Source organism: Leopardus geoffroyi, chromosome D1, assembly GCF_018350155.1.
Source record: "Leopardus geoffroyi isolate Oge1 chromosome D1, O.geoffroyi_Oge1_pat1.0, whole genome shotgun sequence".
Lineage (NCBI taxonomy): Eukaryota > Metazoa > Chordata > Mammalia > Carnivora > Felidae > Leopardus > Leopardus geoffroyi.
In genome coordinates this window covers 57,010,748-57,017,055 of record NC_059329.1, presented here as the reverse complement: position 1 = coordinate 57,017,055, position 6,308 = coordinate 57,010,748, and the positions used below count along the sequence as shown (strand labels likewise).

At 38.8% G+C, this 6,308-nt stretch overlaps 1 protein-coding gene across 4 annotated transcripts in view; it reads left to right on the top strand.

Annotated features, from left to right (window-relative positions):
- The first annotated feature begins 719 nt into the window (after nucleotides 1-719).
- The window catches only part of NEU3 (neuraminidase 3), a 32,073-nt gene continuing 26,484 nt past the window's right edge, over nucleotides 720-6,308 (top strand). For 2 of the 4 annotated variants that reach the window (XM_045484028.1, XM_045484027.1), the window contains exon 1: nucleotides 732-1,507. The gene's annotated coding sequence lies outside the window, so the exon portion shown is untranslated. Of the gene's footprint in view, nucleotides 1,508-6,308 lie in introns of all 4 variants that reach the window. The other 2 variants (XM_045484032.1, XM_045484029.1) reach the window with 2 other exon arrangements.

The following is a 6,308-nucleotide window of genomic DNA, read 5'->3' as shown; positions in this document are numbered from 1 at the left end:
GAGTCATAGTCTTGATGAAAGGAATGAACAGAGCAGCAAGTGTTAACAGGCTTACTACTATAGGTTCCTTTTGTTTTCTAGGCTGTTTTACTGGTCAGAAACCTGTGTGAATCTGTTGGTGAGGAATTGCTAGCTCTCCAGGGATAACAGTAATGACACAGTACTTTGTGCCCAGCCAGTGTTCCAAGTACTTGACGTGTATTAACTCATCAATGCTCACAGCAGTCCCAAGAAGTAGGGACTGTTACTATCCCCATTTTATAGATGAGAAAACTGAGGCACAAAAATGGAATAATTGTCACACAGCTAGTATTAGAACTGGGATTTAAACCTGGTTTGTGTGGCTCCAGAGTTGTGAGTTGGCATCTTTTCCAGTATTTTCCCACTATAGTCGGAAAAAGACTGAGCACTTGCCCAACTCCTTTGACCTGTAGGAATATTGTCCCTCTGGCTCACAAAAGTACAGTTCCAGCTGAGCCTAGTACCTAAAACTATATTCAGTTTATAAGAAATTAACGCTTATCACATTTTCCTATGGGAATATTGCCCTATCTATATAGTGCCACACAGTGGGGGAAATATGGAACATCACTGAACAGGGAGCTGAAGCCTTGGATTCTATACTCTTTACTCTTATAAACCTTGGGTAAGTCATGTAATTCTCTGAGGTTCTAGTTTCCTTTTTTTTTTTTCTTTTTTTTTTTTTTTTTTTTTTTTTAACTTTCTTTTTAAGGTGATAGTCCTATTCTGTCAGCTATGGAGCTTTTGAAAGTGTATAATTAGATAATTGTATTTTTACAATGAAGGAATTATTGTTAGACACAAGGGTCCCAGGGCTTGTGGGCCTAGGGAATAACCCTCTCCACAGTGACTCCTTTGAGTTCTCATACCAGGTGTACCTTTTTGTTTTCATCACAGACCCGTGTCTTATTTTGTTTTGTTTTGTTTTGTTTTTTACAAAAACTGAATTTGTTGAAATGTGTTCTACAGTTTTTGTTTTTTCCTGCTCTCTTCCCCCACCTGTAGCTTGGGTTTGTTTTTGTTTTTTTTTTAACTTAATATTTCTTAGGCACTTTCCCTGTCAGTATATATTGATCAAACTCATTTTTTTTTTTTTTTTTGTTATTTAAAACTTTTATTTTTATTTTTGTAAGTAAACCCAACGTGGGGCTTGAACTCATGACCCCAAGACCAATCCTATGCTCTACCACTTGAGCCAGCCAGCCACCCCAGGTCAGACTCATTTGTAATAGTTGCATAATCTACTGGAGTATAAACATTGTAACTATTTCCCTATTAGAAGATATGTTTGTTTCTAGTTTTTCACTATTCCAAGGGAGGAGTGAGTTTAGGGGAGAGGGGGGAAAAGTAGGTCCTCAAGTTGAGAGAGACCAGAAACCTGGGTTGTTTTCCAACTTTATTCTAACTTGTGACCTCCAACAAATCTCATTTCTTCTTTCAGAAGTATCTGACCCTGTCAAAGAAGTTTTGGATCAAAAGATCAAAAGTATCTTTTGAGATGATTTAGGCTCCTTACCCCCGGATATGCCCCACATAGAAAACACTTCTTAGGAATATGAAGATGCAAGTCCTGTAATCCCTTCAATCTGCCCATAAACCCCACTTTGAGATTTCATAAGCTGCATGGATCTCTTAAGGGTTTTTTTCCCTGACTCCAGAAACCATTTGAGGCAGTATGATTTTCTAAATAAAGAAGTGGGTTAGCAGCCCGGCCATGTGTTGCACTTGGAGCCCCTCTTCCCACCCCTTGCCCCACTTGTGGTATTTTATGACAGTTTCCATCACTTGAACAGGCTCAAGCCTCAGCGTGCGTTTGTGGGGCTGCACAGCACCTCTCACCAGCTTTCAGCACCTACAGCAGCCAGTGGTCACCCCAGCCCATTTTGAGTGCCACTTGGCTGCTCTTCTCCCTCTTGAGTAGGTCTGCAGCACCCCTCCCACTGGGAAACTCTGACCCCCATCACATTTTCCTCCTGGCTGTCAACTCCCCACACCCACCTAGGATGGACTTGCATCTTCCAAAATATAGAAGACTGTGAGGAGAATGGGGAAAGGTATCTAATGTTATTTGCAAATTTCAACTGCTAACATGTTTTTAATGTTTGATGCTTTTACATATCTTTGTTTTAGAAACAGTCTTTTTGCTTCGGAACAACCTGATAGAATGGCAGAAAATGCAGAGTTCCTTTGAATACACACCAGTGGTATTTTTGGGGGTCCAGGTTCCTCCTAAGTTGAGAGCCCTTTCTCTCAACAACTGTTTACCCCTGGCTGGACACTCCTCTCCCTAGCCCAAACTTTGTCTCCCTGAGGGAAACCATCTGAGAATACTGCTAAATCACAATATTCTTTGTAGAGCTTATCCATCCTGTTGCTGCTGACAGCCTCATGAAATAGAATATTCTTAACCCAGCCCAAAGGTACATGTGCTCAACTCAGATGACTTCTGATATCGACAACTACTTTAAGAATAATTGCAAGGATTCATAACCTTTTTTTGTGCCCTGGATCTTTTTCACAGTCTGGTGTTATCTATGGCCCCTGATTCAGAATGAGAGCTTGAAATGCATAAATACATTTATTTTTTCCCCCAATTTATTTATTTATTTTTAAATTGAAGTATGGTTGACATACAATATTATGTTTCAGGTGTACAACATAGTAATTCGATGCTTCCATACATTCTAAAATGCTCAATGCTCACCATCTGAACCCATACAATGTTATCATAATATTAACTATATTCCCTATGCTGTACTTTACATCCTGTGACTTATTTTATAGCTGGAAATGTATACCCACAACCCCTCCAGCAACCCTCTGTTTGTTCTCTATATTTAAGAGTCTCTTATGTTTTGTCACCCTCCCTGTTTTTATACTAGTTTTGCTTCCCCTTCCCTTATGTTCATCTGTTTTGTATCTTAAAGTCCTGATAATGAGTGAAGTCATACGATATTTGTCTTTCTCTGACTAATTTTGCTTTAGCAAAATACCCTCTAGTTCCATCCACGTAGTTGCAAATGGCAAGATTTCATTCTTTTTGATTGTCGAGTAATACTCCATTGTGTGTGTGTGTGTGTGTGTATATATATATATATACACACACACACACACACATATATATATGTATATATATGTGTGTATATATATATGCCACATCACCTTTATCATTCATCCATCGATGGACATTTGGGTTCTTTCCATACTTTGGCTGTTGTTGATAGTGCTGCCGTAAACATTGGAGTGCATATGCCCCTTTGAAACAGCATACCTGTATCTCTTGGATAAGTACCTACTAGTGCAATTGCTGGGTCGTAGGGTAATTCTATTTTTAATTTTTTGAGGAACCTCCATACTGTTTTCCAGAGTGACTACACCAGTTTGCATTCCCACCAGCAACACAAAAGAGATCCTCTTTCTCCGCATCCTCGCCAACATCTGTTGTTGCCTTAGTTGTTAATGTTAGCCGTTCTGGTAGGTGTGAGGTGGTATCTCATTGTGGTTTTGATTTGTATTTCCCTGGTGGTGAGTGATGTTGAGCATTTTTTCATGTGTCGGCTGGCCATCTGGATGTCTTTGGAGAAGGGTCTATTCATGTCTGCTGCTCATTTCTTCACTGGATTATTTGTTTTTTTGAGTGTTGATTTAAGTTCTTTATGGATTTTGGATACTAACCCTTTATCTGATATGTCATTTGCAGATATCTTCTCCCATTCTGTCGGTTGCCTTTTCATTTTGCTGATTGTTTCCTTCACTGTGCAGAAGCTTTTTTTTTTTTTTTAATGAGGTCCCAATAGTTCATTTTTGCTTTTATTTCCTTTGCCTTGGGAGATATGTTGAGTAAGAAGTTGCTGCGGCCAAGGTCAAAGAGGTTTTTGCCTGCTTTCTCCTCTGGGATTTTGATGGCTTCCTGTCTTACATTTAGGTCTTTCATCCATTTTGAGTTTATTTTTGTGTATGGTGTAAGAAAGTAGTCCCGGTTAATTTTTCTGCCTGTCGCTGTCCAGTTTTCCCAGCACCACTTCCTGAAGGGACTGTCTTTATTCCATTGGATATTCTTTCCTGCTTTGTCAAAGATTAGTTGGCCATACGTTTGTGGGTCCATTCCTAGGTTCTGTATTCCGTTCCATTGATCTGAGTATCTGTTCTTGTGCCAGTACCATACTGTCTTGATGATTACAACTTTGTAATACAGCTTGAAGTTCGGGATTGTGATGCCTCCAACTTTGGTTTTCTTTTTCAAGATTGCTTTGGCTATTCGGGGTCTTTTCTGATTCCATACAAATTTTAGGATTGTTTGTTCCAGCTCTGTGAAGAATGCTGGTGTTATTTTGATAGGGATTGCATTGAATATGTAGACTGCTTTGGGTAATGTTGACATTTTAACAATATTTGTTCTTTCTATTCAGGAGCATGGAATCTTTTTCCATTTTTTTGTGTCTTCAATTTCTTTCATAAGCTTTCTATAATTTTCAGTGTATAGATTTCTCACCTCTTTGGTTAGATTTATTCCTAGGTATTTTATGGTTTTTGGTGCAATTGTCAATGGGACCGATTCCTTGATTTCTCTTTCTGTTGCTTCATTGTTGGTGTGTGGGAATACAACTGATTTCTGTGCATTGATTTTATATCCTGCCACTTTGCTGAATTCATGGATCAGTTCTAGCAATTTTTTTTTGGAATCTTTTGGGTTTTCCATGTAGAGTATCATGTCATCTGTGAAGAGTGAAAGTGTGACGTCCTCCTGGCCGATTTGGATACCTTTTATTCCTTTGTGTCGTCTGATTGCAGAGGCTAAGACTTGCAATACTATGTTGAATAACAGTGGCGAGAATGAACATCCCTGTCTTGTTCCTGACCTTAGGGGGAAAGCTCTCAGTTTTTCCCCACTGAGGATGATATTAGCATTGGGTCTTTCATATATGGCTTTTATGATCTCAAGGTATGATCCTTCTATCCCTACTTAAGGGTTTTTATCAAGAAACGATGTTGTATTTTGTCAGATGCTTTCTCTACATCTATTGAGTCGATCATGTGGTTCTTGTCGTTTCTTTTATTGATGTGGTGAATCACATTGATTGTTTTGTGGACATTGAACCAGCCCTGCATCCCAGGTATAAATCCCACTTGGTCGTGGTGAATAATTTTTTTTAATGTACTGTTGGATCCAGTTGGCTAATATCTTGTTGAGGATTTTTCCATCCATGTTCATCAGGGAAATTGGTCTGTAGTTCTCCTTTTTAGTGGGGTCTTTGTCTGGTTTTGGAATCAAGGTAATGCTGGCTTCATAGACCGAACTTGGAAGTTTTCCTTGCATTTCTATTTTTTGGAACAGCTTCAAGAGAATAGATGTTAACTATTTAAATGTTTGGTAGAATCCCTGGAAATCCATCTGGCCCTGGACTCTTGTTTTTTAGGAGATTTTTGATTACTAATTCGATTTCTTTACTGGTTATGGGTCTGTTCAAATTTTCTATTTCTTCCTGTTTCACTTTTGGTAGTTTAAAGGTTTCTAGGAATTTGTCCATTTCTTCCATATTGCCCATTTTATTGGTGTATAATTGCTCATAATATTCTCCTCTTATTTGTATTTCTGCTGTATTGGTTGTCATCTCTCCTCTTTCATTCTTGATTTTATTTATTTGGGTCCTTTCCTTTTTATTTTTGATCAAACTGTCTCGGGGTTTATCAATTTTGTTAATTCTTTCAAAGAACCAGCTTCTGGTTTCATTGATCTCTCTCTCTTCCCCCCCCCCCCCCCCCCCCCCGATAGCATTGATTTCTGCTCTAATCTTTATTATTTCCTGCCTTCTGCTTTTGGGTTTTATTTGCTGCCCTTTTTCCAGCTCTTTACTTTCCAGCTCCAAGCTTTAAGGTGTTAAGTTTAGGTTGTATATCTGAGACCTTTCTTCCTTCTTTAGGAAGGCATGGATTGCTGTATACTTCTCTCTTAGGACTGCCTTTGCTGCGTCCCAGAGGTTTTGGGCTGTGGTGTTATTTTCATCAGCTTCCATGTAGTTTTTAATTTCCTCTTTAACTGCTTGGTTAGCCTATTCATTCTTTAGTAGGATGTTCTTCAGTCTCCAAGTATTTGTTATCTTTCCACATTTTTTCTTGTGGTTGATTTCGAGTTTCATAGCATTGTGGTCTGAAAATATGCACGGTATGATCTCAGTCTTTTTGTACTTGTTGAGGGCTAATTTGTGTGCCATTATGTGATCTATTCTGGAGAACGTTCCATATGTACTGGAGAAGAATGTATATTCCGCTGCTTTAGGATGGAATGT